The sequence below is a fragment of the Neovison vison genome, chromosome 6 (assembly GCF_020171115.1).
Source record: "Neovison vison isolate M4711 chromosome 6, ASM_NN_V1, whole genome shotgun sequence".
Classification (NCBI taxonomy): Eukaryota; Metazoa; Chordata; class Mammalia; order Carnivora; family Mustelidae; genus Neogale; species Neogale vison.
In genome coordinates this window covers 218,953,697-218,973,090 of record NC_058096.1, presented here as the reverse complement: position 1 = coordinate 218,973,090, position 19,394 = coordinate 218,953,697, and the positions used below count along the sequence as shown (strand labels likewise).

General features: G+C 53.6%; 1 pseudogene; it reads right to left on the bottom strand.

Annotated features, from left to right (window-relative positions):
- LOC122910915 lies at positions 1 to 119 on the bottom strand (annotated as a pseudogene).
- Between the last annotated feature and the right edge of the window lie 19,275 nt (positions 120 to 19,394).

Genomic DNA, 19,394 nt, shown 5'->3' with positions numbered 1-19,394 from the left:
AAGCAAAAGCAACCGGTATTCCCTGGCAGTCTTCCATCCAAGTACTAACCAGGCCCGACCCTGCTTAGCTTCCGAGATCAGACGAGATCGGGCGCGTTCAGGGTGGTATGGCCGTAGACAATCATAAGGTTCTTACCCGATATTCTCAGATGAGTGTACGTGACACCCTATATAACATGGAACCATCCTCCCCTTGCTGGAGGAAGCTGAACTTTCTCATACCCTACTGTCACCTTAATTTGTCCAGGCTTGGTTAGCTACCATATCTCTCTCGTTCATAGTTACATTGGCCCCTGGCCTTCTTGGGCTACTGATGCCTTGTGGTCATACCCATTCTGTACAAAGGAGGAGGTAGTGGAGGGTTTCTAAGTGCTTGGAACAGAATGATGTTTCAGACAGATGGACATGTTGTTCAAAGATGCAGAGGCTGCAGAGAGCCAGCATATTCAGAAACGTGCCAGCAGCTGCACGTGTATCAATCGGGTCAGGTCCCTGGCAGCCTCCGATGGCCAAGATTTGAAGCCTTGACTCCCGAGCTCCTCCCATAGGCCCTTGTGTGACCCATCGAGTCCAGACATCAGAGAAGAGGGACGAGCAGCTCACGGAGCTTCAGAGAGTTTTCTTCCTCTTGGAAGATGGCTTCCTAGACTCAAAGTGGACCCTCAGGCTCTCGTTTTTCTAGGGCTGAGAGCCAACACAGAGGTGCTAAGCAGAGTCCAAATTCATTGCACAGAATTTCCCCTGTTCCATCTCTCAGATTCTGGGTGGAGGAGCCCAGAGAGAACAGCTGTGATCTGCTCTGCCATTAGAGCAGGGCTGTCCCTGTATGCTGTCCTGCTCGTGTCCCTCGTGGGAACTTAGGAGCCTCTTATTTAAGGTCTGTCTGTATAAACCCTGGACTGGGCTACTCCATTGAGTAGATGACCGTTATGCCATATGAAGCCCTGCAAGATTTAGGGTGCAGTCCATTCAGACTCCATAGTGGAAGCGGTGGAGCCATAGAGATACATTCACACAGTCAGGCATTTTCCAGATTCAAACAGGTTGGACATCCTCCCCTTTTGGTATCCCTGGCTAATGGGAGGTGATCAGTCTCCCCTTCCATTCTTTTACGAATGGATTTAGCTCTGACAGTGGCCTTAGGGCTGTTTATCTCTCTTTTACATATCTCCTACTTTCTACATACAGAGTTGCTTTTCTCATTTCCATCAGTCTTAATTACACTTAACAGAATTTTGTACTCTTAGAAATACCTTAACCTCTACTTAAGACTAAATATAAACCAATGGTGAGTTGTTACAACAGAATTCTTTAGATGGCAAATTTATCAATCAGTTAAGCACAGAATGTGTTCACCAGCAGATTTCAAAAGTACAAACCCAGTTCCAGCAAACAGCGCCCTAGCATTTCATCCCATTTGGTTAGGATCTAGATGTCCAACAAATTTAACTCCATTTGTCATTCAAGCAACCCTTCACAGTTTCAGATTATCAGAGACTTCGGAAGCCACTTTAACAATTACTCATTAAACCCTTGAAACAGACAGTTAACCATCAGCCCAGCCATCCCTTCGCCAACAGACCTCATGTTCCACCTGGGCCCATTCCACTTCAGATGCCATGCTTTCCCTGCCAGCAAGGGGGAGGGGCCAGACAGTCCACGTCGGGCCAGAGAAGGCAAGGAATTCCCCGAAACAAAAGAAGTTTCGGCAGCTGCTTGGGAATATTCCTTAAAGTCTCTGTCTCGAGGTTGGTTCATCCCACAGTACCAGTTCTGCTTACCAAAAGTGGCCCACTAGGCACTTATTTTCCATGCCCGGCTCTAATGAGCATCAGCATTGGACACCTTAACCCGGCATTTGACTAACTCTAGGTAGCTCGTTATAGCCCTTAACACACAAAATGAGTGAGGGAGAAGCCCCACATCTATTATGAGGAACAGAGAGATGAAAGCTAGCGTCCCCTTACTCTCTGCTTGCCACATTCCTTCAACCATAACAAAACACAATAGACAACAAAAAGACAAAAACAAACAAATAACCACAACCCCAGTGGCCCTCGTCCAGAGCCTGCTGCTGGAAGTGGGGGGGGACTTCCTTTCCTGAGCTCCATGAGCTTTTTCATATTCCCCTATTATCTTGTTATTTACCTTTCTATTTGTTGTTCCTTTAGAGTTCCTATAACCTTTAAATGGTTTATTGAAATGTATACTTTAAAAGTATGAATTGTGTCCAATCAAGTTCTGGACATTTCACATATAAACAGGATCATACATGTAGTCTTTTATCACTGGCTTCTTAAATTTGGCCTAATGTTTTCAAGGGTCATCAATATTATAGCATATATCAGTTGCCTTATAGAGTACAATATAGTTTCTGATCCTTTTAAAATTTTGTATATTGTATGAGGTAGAAGTTTAACTTCATCCTTTAAAACAGGTGCTTACTGCTATAATTTCCCTTTAAGTACTGTTTTAATGGCATTCCATAAGCTTTGGTGTGTTGTTTTTGTTTTTGTATAGCTCAATGGATTTCCTAATCGGATTTTTCTCTTTGTCCTCCTGACCAAATTTATGGAGTGCATTGATTTCTATGCACTTTTAATTTACCCAGAGCTTGCCACTGGTGGGGGCTATCTTTATCCCCAACCGTCTAAGGGGACTTGAACCCCTCAACTGTCAAAGGGAAGGCAGGGGACTCGAACCCCCGACCGCCCAGGGGGACTTGAACCCCCACGACGGCGCAGGGGGACTCGAACCCCCCGACCGCCCAGGGGGACTTGAACCCCCACGACGGCGCAGGGGGACTCGAACCCCCCGACCGCCCAGGGGGACTCGAACCCCCGACCACGCAGGGGGACTCGAACCCCCCCGACCGCCCAGGGGGACTTGAACCCCCTGTCGATCTATCAGCAGAGGGATGGGGCGTCCCCGCATCCACTCCAGCCCTGGGGAGCATGGCTGCGTCCAGCTTCTCCCCGGTGGGCTATACCCTGGAGCTCCAACCAGACAGACGGATAGGATCCCAATACCTCGGAACCCAATACTTAGAAACCCAATACTTAGAAACCCAATACTTCCAGAGGCTTTCCCTAAAAATTCTGATGCTGGCTCAGTTCTCGTCGTTTGATCCCGGACGAGCCCCCAAATGTTAGGGTCCGTGATCAAAGGAACGAGACTGATACAAAGCGAAAGTCAAGCAAAACTTTATTTCGCGCCAAGCATCAGGAATCAAACTACCGGTCAGAGCTACCTCTTACGAAAAGGCGGGGACGATGAACCCAACAAGGTCACTTCCAAGAAGGCCACTCTGGACGAGGCTGCTCTAGATGACGTTGCTGCTCCACAGATGAGGCCGCTCCATGATTGGAGCCGTTCCCAAGAAGAGGCCACTCCCAAGACAAGGCCACTGCTCAATGAAGTTTCTCCCCGGACAAGGCCGCTCCCAAGAAGAGGCTGTTCTGGACAAGACCATTTCCTGGATGAGGCCACTCCCAATGACGAAGAAGCAACAATGACAAGGAGGACAACCCAGATGACACAGACTCTGCTCCCCACGATGCTACTCTGACCAGGCTTCCACCCAGAGGAAGCCACCACTGCGGACAAGGCCACTTGTGGTACGGGGTGGCGAGGCATTTTGCAGGGAGGCTGCTGGTGTCTAGGGGCCATTGGCATCTCAGGGTTGCTTACGCCTCCAGACTGCTGGCATCTAGGGGCTGCAGGTGTCAGGACCGACTGCTGGCCTCTAGGGTCTGTAGGCATCAGGACCGCAGGCGTCGAGGGACCGCTGACAACTGGACCGCAGATGTCTCAGGACCGCAGGCGTCGAGGGACCGCTGGCAACTGGACCGCAGATGTCTCAGGACCGCAGGCGTCGAGGGACCGCTGGCAACTGGACCGCAGATGTCTCAGGACCGCAGGCGTCGAGGGACCGCTGGCAATTGGACCGCAGATGTCTCAGGACCGCAGGCGTCGAGGGAACGCTGACAACTGGACCGCAGATGTCTCAGGACCGCAGGCGTCGAGGGACCGCAGATGTCTCAGGACCGCAGGCGTCGAGGGACCGCAGATGTCTCAGGACCGCAGGCGTCGAGGGACCGCTGGCAATTGGACCGCAGACGACTGGACTGCTGGGCCGCCGGAGGCTGCAGGCTGCAGGCGATGGCTCGGGGCCGCCGCCGGAGGCTGGAAGCTGCAGGCGGCGGTGCTGGGGGCCGCCGCCGGAGGCTGGAAGCTGCAGGCGGCGGTGCTCGGGGCCGCCGCCCAGAGGCTGGAAGCTGCAGGCGGCGGTGCTGGGGGCCGCCGCCGGAGGCTGGAAGCTGCAGGCGGCGGTGCTCGCCGCCGGAGGCTGGAAGCTGCAGGCGACGGTGCTCGGGGCCGCCGCCGGAGACTGGAAGCTGCAGGCGGCGGTGCTCGGGGCCGGAGGCTGGAAGCTGCAGGCGGCGGTGCTCGCCGCCGGAGGCTGGAAGCTGCAGGCGGCGGCGCTCGGGGCCGCCGCCGGAGGCTGCAGGCGGCGGCGCTCGGGGCCGCCGCCGGAGGCTGCAGGCGGCGGCGCTCGGGGCCGCCGCCGGAGGCTGCAGGCGGCGGCGCTCGGGGCCGCCGCCGGAGGGTGCAGGCGGCGGCGCTCGGGGCCGCCGCCGGAGGCTGCAGGCGGCGGCGCTCGGGGCCGCCGCCGGAGGCTGCAGGCGGCGGCGCTCGGGGCCGCCGCCGGAGGCTGCAGGCGGCGGCGCTCGGGGCCGCCGCCGGAGGCTGCAGGCGGCGGCGCTCGGGGCCGCCGCCGGAGGGTGCAGGCGGCGGCGCTCGGGGCCGCCCCCGGAGGCTGGAGGCTGGACCGCCAAACGCGGTTATAGCTCTTACAAGAGCTGTTACAGCTCTTCTATACACCGTTGACTCCCCTGCTGTTCTGCGACTTCCACCGCTCTCCGCTCCACTTCACCGCTCTCCGCCGACTTCACCGCTCTCCGCCGACTTCACCGCTCTCCGCCGACTTCACCGCTCTCCGCGGACTTCATCCCTCCTGTAGCAGCCGCTGCTCTCCTGCAGCAGCCCCCCGGCCCTCCTGCAGGAGCCCCGGCTCTCCTGCAGGAGCCCGCGGCCCTCCTGCAGGAGCCCGCGGCTCTCCTGCAGGAGCCCCCCTTGGCAGCCTGGCAGAGCAACCTTTATGGGGGTGGTTGAGCCCCGCCCCTACACAGGTGGCCAATTGAATTTCAACCTTCCCAGCGGATATACATACGGCCTACTGATTGGATGACTCCACTCAGTCTGCCCCACCCTTACATTCCCCCAGGCGGCGGTGCTGGGGGCCGCCGCCGGAGGCTGGAAGCTGCAGGCGGCGGTGCTCGGGGCCGCCGCCCAGAGGCTGGAAGCTGCAGGCGGCGGTGCTGGGGGCCGCCGCCGGAGGCTGGAAGCTGCAGGCGGCGGTGCTCGCCGCCGGGGGCTGGAAGCTGCAGGCGACGGTGCTCGGGGCCGCCGCCGGAGACTGGAAGCTGCAGGCGGCGGTGCTCGGGGCCGGAGGCTGGAAGCTGCAGGCGGCGGTGCTCGCCGCCGGAGGCTGGAAGCTGCAGGCGGCGGCGCTCGGGGCCGCCGCCGGAGGCTGCAGGCGGCGGCGCTCGGGGCCGCCGCCGGAGGCTGCAGGCGGCGGCGCTCGGGGCCGCCGCCGGAGGCTGCAGGCGGCGGCGCTCGGGGCCGCCGCCGGAGGGTGCAGGCGGCGGCGCTCGGGGCCGCCGCCGGAGGCTGCAGGCGGCGGCGCTCGGGGCCGCCGCCGGAGGCTGCAGGCGGCGGCGCTCGGGGCCGCCGCCGGAGGCTGCAGGCGGCGGCGCTCGGGGCCGCCGCCGGAGGCTGCAGGCGGCGGCGCTCGGGGCCGCCGCCGGAGGGTGCAGGCGGCGGCGCTCGGGGCCGCCCCCGGAGGCTGGAGGCTGGACCGCCAAACGCGGTTATAGCTCTTACAAGAGCTGTTACAGCTCTTCTATACACCGTTGACTCCCCTGCTGTTCTGCGACTTCCACCGCTCTCCGCTCCACTTCACCGCTCTCCGCCGACTTCACCGCTCTCCGCCGACTTCACCGCTCTCCGCCGACTTCACCGCTCTCCGCGGACTTCATCCCTCCTGTAGCAGCCGCTGCTCTCCTGCAGCAGCCCCCCGGCCCTCCTGCAGGAGCCCCGGCTCTCCTGCAGGAGCCCGCGGCCCTCCTGCAGGAGCCCGCGGCTCTCCTGCAGGAGCCCCCCTTGGCAGCCTGGCAGAGCAACCTTTATGGGGGTGGTTGAGCCCCGCCCCTACACAGGTGGCCAATTGAATTTCAACCTTCCCAGCGGATATACATACGGCCTACTGATTGGATGACTCCACTCAGTCTGCCCCACCCTTACAGAACGTGCAACTCTCGATCTCCGAGAGGTGAGTTCAAGCCCCACGTCGGGTGTGGAGTCTATTTAAAATAAACAAACAAATGGTATTTGAAATTGATCTGGGGGAAGTCAAGTCAGAACAGTAACATATACCCACCTTCTTCCAACTGTTTTATTCATCATCTCAGGAAATACTAGGTATGAAAAAAACTGAAAATAAAAAAATGAAAGAGGAAAATTCCTGGAATATAGATGTGAGTAGATTTCTTTTTTTACTCTCCATTTTGATTGAATTGAAAAACAGATGACGATTTCTTTAAAATCACGAAAATCCTCAAGATACAAAGTGTATTTATTACTGTGTAGCCTCAGTTTCCCCAGATTGTGCTACAAAACTCTCCAGTGTGCCCAGAAGATCACTATAGTTCTTATACACTATGAGCAGGTCTCCTGGTACAAGGTCAAAGGCACCACTTGCTTCTGCCAACAAAGTATACTGTGCCTTTTATCCCAGAGGGAGCCCAAGGATAGTTCCTTCACGTGTTCCCTCCGAGCGACTTTTGATGTGGAATGTGGCCAGTGGATGTGTTTCTAGCGGCCTAGAACTCAAAGGTCCGGAAGTAAAATTAATGTTGGCAGCTGTGCGTGTTTATTCCCACAGAATTTCAATACCAGCGACTCAAGACTTTCTCACCCTGTCCTTTTTAACTCCCTGAGCAAGGGGATACAGGAGGAAAGGAGCTAATCTAGCCACTTCTCACCTCCCTGAGTGGGATTTCAAGCAGGCTGAGAGGAGAGAAATGGGGGAGTAGCATCGTGTCCACGCACGGTGGGGGGGGGGCGGCTGACTTGTCTGGCGCTGACACCAGCTGACACCCTTGATGCAAACGAGGCCAGCCCTCCACAGGGCACTGAGTTCCACCCCCACAGCATGACCGAGCTGGGGGAGAACCTCGCCGAAGATATGCTCTGTATGGGCGTCTGACCTAAGATGCCCTTGAGTCTCATAAGACTTTTTACAGGGGTGCCGGGAAGTGGGGGGCTCAGTTGGTTAGGTGTCTGCCTTTCGGCTCAGGTCATGATCCCAGAGTCCTGGAATCAAGTCCCACATCAGGCTCCCTGCTGGGCAGGGATTCTGCTTTTCTCTCTCTCTCTCTCTCTTTCAAATAAATCAATTAAACTTTAAGATTTATTATTATTTTAAAAAGACTCTTTGTTTTTTAAAAAAGACTCTTTTTACATTAGAAGAAAGCAGTGGTATTGCCCTCCTTGCTCAGAGGAAAGAACGGATCCAGAACACATCTAAATGTGTTGGATAGAATGAAATCTTGGAAGAAACACAAGCCGTCGGTAGTGACAGATTAGAGAGCATGAGACTTGATAAGCGATGTGGCAGATTATGAATTTGATAATCCGGAAATGTTTTTATCTGTTTTGCCTTCTGCACACAACCGCTCTTCCTAGAAAGAGGCTTTCTGGATCTGACACCAGGAAGATCGTGAAGTCTAGAAAACTTAACAATTACAGCTATAACAATTGTAGCCGTATTTGTATAAAACGTTCTCCCGTCCTCAGATTTCTGTTATTTTGTCATAATGAGGAAAAACTCAAAGATGCCAAAATCTTTCATCTTTTGTTTAGGCGGGGAGGAGCAGAGGGCGAGGGAGAGAGAGAGAGAGACTCCCAAGCTGGCCCCGCGCTTCCCTTAGCACGTGTCTCCGGTCCATTCCTGTTGCAACAGTGCAGAGTGTTATCCCCTTTTTGGGCTGAGAACCGTTCCTGCGCGTGGATGCGCCGTGTGACGTTTTTATCACTCATCTGTCAGTAGATGCTGGGGTCACTTCCCCCCTCTGGCTGTTATGAGCAAGGCTGTGTGAATCTGGGCATGTGCAGGCCACTTCCATGCCAGCCGTTTTTCTGTTTTGTTTTTTGTTTTTTCTCTTCTCCCCTCCCCATCTTCCCTTTCTGGATCACGGTCACAGAAGCGGGGTTGATAATCGTACCGTACCAAGACTGCAAAGACAGACCCTAGGATGATAAATCCCCCAAAATACACTCAAAGCATGCCCCACTGCGATTTACCTGCGCCCCGGGTGCTTTGGCCTTCATGGGTCCCCCAGGCCATAAGGAAAAAATGCATATGTATATTAAAAGTTAAAATTTGCAACTGGGGCCGGGGGCGTAAAGATGGATATAATCCAAACTAGATTATAGGTGTTTTTCTTTCTGATTGTAAAAGAAACGGAAACATTTGCAAGGCCCCCCAGAGTACTGGGGGCCCTAGGCATTTACTAGATAAGTCAGCTCTGCTAACAGGTCCGACCCGGCTCTTGGGAGGGCCCGAACTCACTGACCACCCCACCCACAACCGACCCAGGCTCTGATGAGCGCAAATGATTTCGAGAAGAGAGATCAGCGCGGTGGTTACTAAGGGCCTGCGTTGCCGACCTTATACCCGAACAGGAAGGTGTGGCCATTCCACCGTCACCGAGCCCCGCCCAGCCCGTCTCCTGGCTTCTCAGCAGAGCCCCCCCGCCAGGTCCCCCGGTTTGGGACACTATGGTGGCTCCTAGTGACCTCCAGTGGCCTCCTCACTGCAACCAGAGGGATCTTTCTGCAAAACAGAAAGAACGGTAGGGCTCGCAGGACACCCAATCGCTTTTGGCCCATACCACAGACCTCCCCGCTCGCAGCCCTTTGCTTCTTTGCCTAGAAAATGGGGGGATGCTTGCTGTCAACTTCCCAGACTTGAAGAAGTCAGCGTCTGCCTATGCATGGCTCTTGCTTCTTCGTCACCCTGCCCCGGGGCCAGGGGTGCCCCCTGCTCTGACCTGGGACGCCAGCCCTGCCCTTGCTTTCCAAGGTCACATTCTCTCCGAGGCTCCCAGCGGCTGTGGGCAGCTTCCTTCCCCTCGGCAACTTTGGGCGCCCATCTGTACCCAAGAGCTTATGCTAGCATCCGCCTCAAAGGTGGGGGGGCGCGGTGGGGGGGCTGCTAAAGGAGCCGGCACTTGGGGGGCGGGGAGGCAGGCGGGCTGGAGCAGAGGAGGGGAGCTCCAGTGCCAGTAGCTATTATGGTACCTGGAGGAGGCGAGAGCAGGAGATGGAGGAGAGAGCCAGCCGGTAGGGGAGGGAGCAGGGACGGGAAGGAAGCCAGGCAGAAGGCAGACAGAACACGGAGGCCTGTGGGCAGCAGCAGCTGGGCGTGGGCAGGGGCTCTGGGCCCGAGGCAGGACTCCCAGAAGCTGTTGGAGGAGTTTGCAAGCGGGGCCCTAACAAAATACCACAGGCTGGGGGGAGGGGCTTACACGTCAGAGGGCTCCCCCGCCCCCGCCCCCCCTCCTCACCCCTCCCCCCCACCCCAACCCCCAATCCCCAACCTCTCACCCCACCCCCCAGCAGGTGGCGGGGCCTCTGTCCTTGGCTGGCAGGTGGCCCTCTCTGCACCCGTGTCCCGTGTCCCGTGTCTGCCTCCTCTTCTCTAAGGGCACCAGTCACACTGGACCGGAATCCATCCTAATGACCTCATTCAAACTTGCTTATTGTCACTTTTAAGGCCTTATCTCCAAATCATCGTGTTCTGCTGGGCTGGGGTGGGTAAGGAGGTTCACAGATGAACTTGGGGGGGGGGCGGGGATGATGGTCAGCCCAGAACAGCCAGCGAGGGGCTTGTTGGAAGAGGGGCTTGTTGGAAGACGGGAAGCGGGAGGAGCCGTCGGTTGCAAGGAAGCAGACTTCTCTTGCTAAGGATGTGTCTGGATGTGTCCAGTCTCCCTGAAACCAGAGTGCTGTCCGGAGCGGCCCGCGGGGAAGCCTAGCTACGTGGTGAGATGCCGGACTCCCTCATTCGGGTTCTTCACGGCTACAAAGGGCCTGATGAAGCCAGGATGCGAAGCTCTTGGCACATTGCCTGGCCTCGAGAGCTTAATAAATCACAACTATCATTCTTAATTAAGATGATTTGGCCAGCAATATTAATCTAGGAAAACCACCATTTGGGCCAAAAGGAAAAAAAAAAAAACAGCCTGATTACATAATGATAAACATCCCAAGAAGTTGGAGACATGGCATTATTAAAACTCCGTGCCTCATAGAATATAATCGCACCACATGGAAAAAATGTTCGAAATAGAATAAACTGCCAGAAACGTAATTGCAGTGAGAATTTAAGAGACTCCGTGGCAAAGCGAGGTACGAGAACAGAAATCCTCTCTCTGACAGTCGACAGTCACACTGCGCGGTATTATCCAAACTTACAACCGCACCCCCAAACGCACAGGTGTCTAAGGTTGATTGACTCATCAGCACCCAAACCCGGAAGCAGCCCAGACAGGCTTCAGCGGGGGCGAAGGGACAAACTGCGGGACATCCCGCCAAGGGGATGATATCCAGGGTGAGAAAGAGATGAGCTCCCCAGCCCTGAAAAGGCTCAACGGGGGAACTTCAAATGCAGATGAGTAAGCCAGAGAAGCCAGTCTAAAAAGGCTACTTACCCGCTGTAGGAGTCCAGCCCCGTGACATTCTGGAAAAGGCAAAGGCATGCAGACCATGCAAGGATCAGTGGCTGTCAGGGGGGCGGGGGGGGGCAGGGGGCGATGTCGGAGCCCAGCACAGGGGAGTTTTAGGGCAGTGAAACACTCGGTATGTCAGCACAACCATGGGTGCATTCATTAGCCATCCGTCCCAACCCATGGAGTGAACCCCATTGTCACCCTGGCTCTGGTCGATAACGATGTCGGTGTGGGTTCACTGATGGTGACAACGCCGCCCCTTTGGTGCCATGTTGACGGTCGGGGAGGCTGGGCATCCGGAAGGGCAGAGGTTTGTAATGTGAGGTAAATGGGAACTTCCTTCACTTTCCACTCAATTTTGCTGTGAACCTAAAGCTGCTCTAAAATGCAAGTTGTGCTTTAATTTTTTAAAAGAGGCCCTTGTTTGTTTGTTTTTAAAGGTTTTGTTTGTTAGAGAGAGAGCACAAGCAGGGGGCATGGCAGGCAGAGGGAGAGGGAAACGTAGGCTCCCCGCCGAGCAGGGAGTCTGATGTGAGACTCGATCCCAAGGGGCCCTTGTTTTTTTTTACATTAATGCCTTTATTGAGAATACAGTACCCTTCAGGGAGATAAATATATTAAATGTATGCATTCATAAAAAGTAATGACACAGGGGCGCCTGGGTGGCTCAGTGGGTTAAGCCACTGCCTTTGGCTCAGGTCATGATCTCAGGGTCCTGGGATCGAGCCCCGCATTGGGCTCCCTGCTCAGCGGGAAGCCTGCTTTTCCCTTTTCCTCTATCCACGTATTCTCTCTCAAATAAATAAATAAAATATTTAATTTTTTAAAATATTTTATTTATTTGACAGAGAGATCACAAGTAGGCAGAGAGGCAGGTAGAGAGAGAGGGGGAAGCAGGCTCCCTGCTGAGCAGAGAGCCCGATCCAATACGGGGCTCAATTCCAGGACCCTGAGATCACGACCTGAGCCGAAGGCAGAGGCTTTAACCCACTGAGCCACCCAGGCACCCCTGAAAAAAAATTTTTAAACTTTCTATTTAGAAGATTTACAGAAAAATTCCAAAGATGGTAGAGAGTTGGGGCGCCTTCATGGCTCAGTGGGTTTAAGCCTCTGCCTTTGCTCAGGTCATGATCTCAGGGTCCTGGGATCCAGCACCACGTCGGGCTCTTTGCTCGGCGGGGAGTCTGCTTCCCCCCTCTCTGTCTCTGCCTCTCTGCCTACTTGTGATCTCTGCCTGTCAAATAAATAAATAAAATCTTAAAAGAAAAAAAAAAGATGGTACAGAGTTCCCATGTACCTTACAATCGTTCCCCTAGTTATAATATCTTAGAATAAAGTATTTGTTATGATTAATGAACTAACACTGACACATTATAATTAACTAAAGTCCCTATTTTATTCAGATTTTTTCAACTTTTCCATGATGTCCTTTCCCTAAAATCACCTAGCTGTCTTGTCTCCTTAGCCTCCTCTTGGCTGGGCCAGCTTCTCAGACTTTCCTGGTTCGTTATGACTTTCCTTGACAATTCAGAGAGGAACGGATCAGGAATTTTATAGAATCTCCATCAGCTGGCACCTGTCTGATGCTTTTCTCACAGATAGACTGGGGTGGGGGGTTTTGGAGGAAAACCCCAGAAGGGAAGGGCCCCTCCAGTCATAGCACATCCTATCCAGACGGAGTACATGCTGTCCGTGGGACTAATCTCGGGTGTGTGTTCGAGGAACAGTAACAAAGACGGACAACATACATAGGCCAAGAAGAAAATCTCTAAGCACAAAAAGTAGACACTGCCCAGGCCTCAGGTTCTGTTACAGTACAACTACAGAAAATGCAGGGGTCGCTACCCCTGAGCCCTGAGTCTCAGCCTCTCCAGGCTGCACAATCAAAACACCCTAACACTGATGGCGGCGGGTGGGGGGCTCTAAATTGGCCCCCATGGTTCCCATCTCCTATATTCGTGCTCCTGTCTGATCCTCTCTCCTTGAGGACAGACAGGATCTAGTGAGTCCATTTCGACTAAAAAGAATACGATCCCTGGGATCGGAGATTAGGTTACAGAAAACCGTGACTTCTGTCTTGCTGGCCCTCTCGTACACCCGTGCATGTCCGCTGGCTGTCGTGTTGGAAGCGGCCGGATGCCCACTTGGCAAACCCTGCAGAAGGCCGCCAGCCTGCGGTCCGTGAGAGACGGAGGCCCTCGGTCCGACAGCCGGCCAGGGACTGAATCCTGCCAACAGCCGCAGGAGTGATCCTGGAGCAGAACCTCTGCACCGTCGGGCCTTGAGAAGACCCGTGAGACGCTCTGAACCAGGGGACCAGCTGGGCTGTGCCAAGATGCCCGACCCCCAGAAACGGTGAGAGCCTCCAAACTGGTATTAAGCCATGACATGGTGGAAAGATAAAAACAGCTTTATTGGGGCGCCTGGGAGGCTCAGTCGCTAGGCTGACAGAGAGATCTGCCTTTGGCTCGGGTCATGATCCCAGGGTCCTGGGATCGAACCCCGCATAGGGGTTCTCCGCTCAGCGGGGAAGCCTGCTTCCTCCTATCTCTCTGCCTGTCTCTCTGGCTGCTTGTGCTCTTTCTCTGTGTCAAATAAATAAATAAAATCTTTAGAAAATAATAAATAAAGTAAAATAAATAAATAAATAAATAAATACAGCTTTATTGAGGTAAAACGGATATGCAAAATCTGCAAATCCTGGGGGGGTGCCTGGGTGGCTCAGTGGGTTGGGCCTCTGCCTTCGGCTCAGGTCATGATCCCAGGATCCTGGGATCGAGCCCCGCGTCGGGCTCTCTGCTCAGTAGCGAGCCTGCTTCCTCCTCTCTCCCTGCCTGCCTCTTTGCCTACTTGTGATCTCTGTCTGCCAAACAAATAAAATCTTAAAAAAAAAAAAAATCTGCAAATCCTTAGCGGATATAATGTGACGAGTATGAACCTACGCACGCACCGATGACACCATCGCCACAATCCGGTAACCTACCCCTCACCCCCAAGGTTTCCTTGTATCCTTTGTTTTTGGGGTGTTGGGGGGGAAGAACACCCAACATGAGTTTTCTTAAAACTGAAAAGAATTTTTTAAAGATTTTATTTCTTGGGGCACCTGGGTGGCTCAGTGGGTGAAGCCTCTGCCTTCAGCTCAGGTTGTGATCCTGGGATCGAACCCGGCATCGGGCTCTCTGCTCAGCAGGGAGCCTGCTCCCCTTCCTCTCTCTCTGCCTGCCTCTCTGCCTACTTGTGATCTCTGTCAAATAAATAAAGAAATAATCTTTTTAAAAAATAAAGATTTTATTTCTTTATTTGATGATGGGACGGGGCGGGGCAGGAGAGCACATGCAGGGGGAGTGGAAGAGGGAGAAGCAGACTCCCTGCCGAGCAGGGAGCTGGATGTAGGGCTTGATTCCAGGACTCCAGGATCATGACCTGAGCCGAAGGGAGATACTTAACTGACTGAGCCACCCAGAAGCCCCTAAAACTGAAAATTTTAAAGCGCACAATATAGCATAGAGAACCGGAGGTCCTGTGTGCACAGCACAACTCGAACACTCACCTTGCTTAACTGAAACTTGCATGCGCCGAACTCCTGCCCATTCCCCCACCCCCTAGTCACCCGGAACCTCCACTCTGCTCTCTGTCATTCTGTTTTGGAAGAATCTGTTCCATGGCCATGGTGAAATAATAGTGTTTCTGTGATAATCCCAGCCCCAAATCTTGACCTTCGTCGATGAACACTGCATGCATGCACACTCCCAAGAATAGGCTTTCTGGATGCTTCTCCAGAGGGCAGCTCCCTGAGTGCCTTGGTCCTTGTCCTGCTCTTGGTCTTGCCATGGCCTTGCCCAGTGCACACTCACCACACGGCGCAGGGAAGGTTGCCTGCATCCTGCCACCACACCAGGCATCCTGGAGCACACACACGGCTTGCTCTACTGATCAGGGGAAGGTCTTCTTCGTCAGCTGCACCGGGGGAGTACGGGGCGCTAAACCACACACAATGATGTCTCACAGCCTGGAGTCTTAAAAGTCCAAGATTAAGGTGGTGGCAGAATTCAGTCGTTGGTATGGGCTCTCTTTCTGACTTAGAGAGTGGGCGCACGCGTGAGAGAGATCTTAACCAATTTTTTTTTTTTAAGATTTTATTTATTTATTTGACAGACAGAGATCACAAGTAGGCAGAGAGGCAGGCCGGGGAAGAGGGGGAAGCAGGCTCCCTGCTGGCCCTCCCACCCCATGCAGGGCTCCATCCCAGGACCCTGAGATCATGACCTGAGCTGAAGGCAGAGGCTTTAACCCACTGAGTCACCCTGGCACCCCAGATCTTAACCAATTCTTTTTTTTTTTAATTTAATTTTATTTTTTTTTAAGATTTTATTTATTTGACAGAGAGAGAGAAATCACAAGTAGGCAGAGAGGCAGGCAGAGAGAGAAAGGGGAGGAAGCAGGCTCCCTGCGGAGCAGAGAGCCTGACGTGGGGCTTGATCCCAGGACCCTGGGATCATGACCTGAGCTGAAGGCAGAGGCTTTAACCCACTGAGCCACCCAGGCGCCCCCTTAACCAATTCTTGAGTGTACAGCACAGGATCGTCAACTACAGAGCCCACTATTGTAAACATTGGGGGATGTTTCCCAAATCTGGGTGTCCCCCTGAGGCAGAGGCTGTGCTCTGCGTGTTCCTCCAGGCTCCTTCCGATGTTGGTGTACACAGTGCCGCAGCGAGCGCCCCGCTGGACTGCTGCTTACAGAACTAGGAGCTAAGGAACGGGTGTGTTTTAAGCCACTAACTTGGTGGTGAATTGTGGTGCAGAAATGGAAAAATAACATCTCACCACATAAGGTCGTTGGAGAACTTAAACGAGACACAGCACGCACAGCACTTCCTCCAGCGCGTCCGGGTCAGAAAATCAGCGACTGTTGGTATCACTGACCACCCACTTCGTGCCCAGTACAAACCAGCTGGAGCACATCGCTGGCCTGGAAACCTCAACTCTTTCCCCACAGGGGACCAGGGTGATGAATGCAGAGCAAGGTTCTCTGCCCACACCTGCCGGGCTGGAATAATGCCAGGATGGATAGACACACCTACAATGTCCCCTGGGCCCAGCATGACATTTGCCAGCTGCTGCCCTCATCCCCTCCCCATCCTCCCTCTAGCTCTGGCCGCCCAGCAGCTCAGCATGTAAATACACTCCTCCCTCTCCTGTCACAGACATCCTAAAAGATGGAACCTTTGACCAAGCCAGCAAACTGAGCGTCCCCCGATTACATCATGAACCTCCTGTTGGCGCGCAGTCGGAAACACGCATCACCTATGGGACCTCTTGACAACATAGGAACTAATCATGCTGAAATTAGTCACCTTCAGAATGTGGGGCATGTTTACAAGACAACAGCCCTTCCAAATGCTCGGTCATAAATGATCCCTCCCCCCAAAAACAAGGGGACTTGTATAGATTTCTTTTTCAAGATTTTATTTATTTGTTTGACAGATAGAGATCACAAGTAGGCAGAGAGGCAGGCAGAGAGAGAGGAGGAAGCAGGCTCAATGCAGGGCTCAATCCCAGGATGACTCGAGCGGAAGGCAGAGGCTTTAGCCCCCTGAGCCACTCAGGCACCCAGGGACTTGTTTAGATTAAAGAAAACTGAAGGAGGCATGACAACCAAAGTGACGCTTGATGGAACCTTGGATTTTTCTTTTTTTGAAAAGTTACAAAGCAGGACACCTGGGTGGCTCAGGGGGTTAAGCCTCTGCCTTTGGCTTGGGTCATGATCCCAGAGCCCTCAGATTGAGCCCAGCATCGCATCGGGCTCTCTGCTCAGCCTGCTTCCCCCTCTCTCTCTGCCTGCCTCTCTGCCTACTTATGATCTCTGTCGAATAAATAAATAAAATCTTTAATAAAAAAAAAAGCTACGAAGAGAAAATTGGGGAAGGAATACTAGAGAGTTTTATTTGATTGATTTAATTGCCAATAATAACTGTCTCAGGGTGATAAGGGCATTGTGGTCTGGTAGAGAATGCCCTTATCAGAAATGTGCTTAGGTATTTTTTTGTTAAGATTTTTTATTTATTGGGGCACCTGGATGGCTCAGTCATTCAGTGTCTGCCTTCAGGTCAGGTCATGGTCCCAGGGTCCTAGGATGGAGCCCCTACCGGGGGCTCCCCGATCAGCAGGAAGCTTGCTTCTCCCTCTCCCACTTTTCCTGTTTGTGTTCCCTCTCTTGCTGTGTCTTTTTCTGTCAAGTAAATAAAATATTTTTTTAAAAAGAGATTTTTTACTTATTTATTTGAAACAGAGAGAGAGAGAGAGAGCGAGCGCAATGCAGGGCTTGATCCCAGGACCTGGGGATCGAGACCTGAGGTAAAGGCAGACACTAAACGACTGTGCCATCCAGGCGCCCCAGAAGTGTGCTTAGGTATTGAAGGGGAAGTGTCCTGATGTCTGCAACTCTCTTTCAAAGGTTTAGCAAAACAAACAAATCTGCTTGTATACATTTGTGTCTATACATATAAAACAGAGATGGCAAGGGTCAAAATGAATCTAGAGGAAGCGTCTATGAGTGTTCATTATACCGTTCTTGCAACTTTTTTGGTGGCTTTTAAATGTCTCAAAATGAAAAGGTGGAGAAACACAGCACCCTCAGGCCTCCCCATATGTTCCTCCAGCTGCCATCATTTCTTCCGCTACACACAGCAAAGATTCCTCAGCGGTGCCCATGCCTGCTCTTCGGGCCGGCTGAGTGTTTACTAATGGGCCCTCTAAACGAGCCAAAGCTCAAGATCTGTAGTGTCTGCCAATTCCCGTGGTATAAATACTCCCACCGTGGCTGATTTCAAGCCTTGGATGCAGCGTCACGGAACACGGAGGTGATAGAAGATGCAAAAGTGCACAGGACAACATTCCCAGCATCCAGATGTGACTTACGTAAATACCTCCAGTAGCACAGCTAGCGAAACGTGGAAAAATAACGAGGAAGCGCTGCGTTTTGAGTATTTATTACCTTTGTCTAAATACGATCCATGTGATGGGGAAGTTTACCCATGAACTTTTCAACAACGGCTGTTTGACAACTAGCTCCCAGATTCCTAAAAACTTGACAATTAGCTCTCGCCGGCCAGTACAGGTTGACTCCCGCTTATCTCTGTTAAAAAAAAAAAAGGAATCTCAACCCACTGAAATCTGGCTTCCACCATCACCATTCGACCAGAATGCCCTTGCTTCTCACTAGGGACCTCCGTATTGCAAAATGCCAAGAATGACGGACCCGGCCTGGCTATGCCTGCCTTGCCCGAGTGCCCGAGTCCCCCGCAGCATCCAACACTCCGCACGCCACCTGCCTTCTCTGAGGTCCTCCAGATGCTCTCCCTACCTGTTGACCAGTCCTGCCCAGTCTCCTTCCAGGGCTCTTCTCCCTCCACTTTACCCTCGGCCTTAGATATGCCCATTTGACACACTCCCGGGTGCCCTGATCCGATCTCATGGTTTCAGCTACTATGAAGAAGCCCAGACCTTCTTCTCAGCAACAAACCTATATAGCCCAACCACTTCACTAGTTTGCTCTTCTTGGAGTCAAGATATTTCAGACAAATCCAAAGTGGATCGCAGACTCCCACCTCGAGGTGGAGCTTCTGAGAGACAGAGAATTGTCCAACCCTGAAGCTAGAAGGAGTGTGTGTTGCCTCCCTTTCAAGTCCCACAGACCTTATCACAGTTTAAAACCTCAAAAGGCTACAAGAGAGCAAAGGCAACAGGCGCGGACTTCCCCACCGTCCCCATCCCTCCCAGACTCAGACTGCGCGGCCACGTCAAGGTACCGCCACTTGGTGGCGGCATTCTCTAAATGGAAAATAGTGTCCAGGAGCTAAAAAGACAAAAGGCCTGATCTTCTTCAGGGCCAAGTGTGTCAAGTCACACGGAATCCGTGGAGGAGTGGCGTCCACCCGGCCTGGTCTCAGCTTCACCTTCCTGTTCTGGACTAAAACCAACAGGCGCTTTCTCAAAGTTTTGCAAAGTGGGCTCCCGGGCTCTCGCTTTGGAGCAACTCACTTGCCCTTCTGTCGGTCCCTCTAGGCCACTGTCAATGAGACCCAGGGTCAGTCACTACAGGGCCGGCCCGCGGGCCCATCGGTCAGAATCCAACGGAATCCGTCCTTGCAGTCAGCCGCTGCCCTCGTCCTTCCAGCCGCTGCAACCCCGCGTGATCTGCAGGAGAGCTCACCGCTCGCGACGCAGCACGCCCTCACGACCCGCCCCTTCGCAGTCTTATCCAACCATAGGTCTCCGCTTCAAAAAAGTGCCCGCCCCCCGGGTGACATCCAGGACCAGGCCCCGCCTTCCGAAATCCTGCCCTATCAGAGGCCTAGCTGTCTAGGAATTTCCCCCCTCATTACGCTCCGCCCTATGCCTCTCCGCTCTCCAAGGCTCCGCCCTCCCCGGGAATGCTGTCTAGTCATTGGCTGTTTCCTCTCCGAAACCCCGCCCCCAGAGCCGGCTTTTCCCAGGCCCACGCCGCGCCACATCGACGCGGCGGGTGACGCCATCT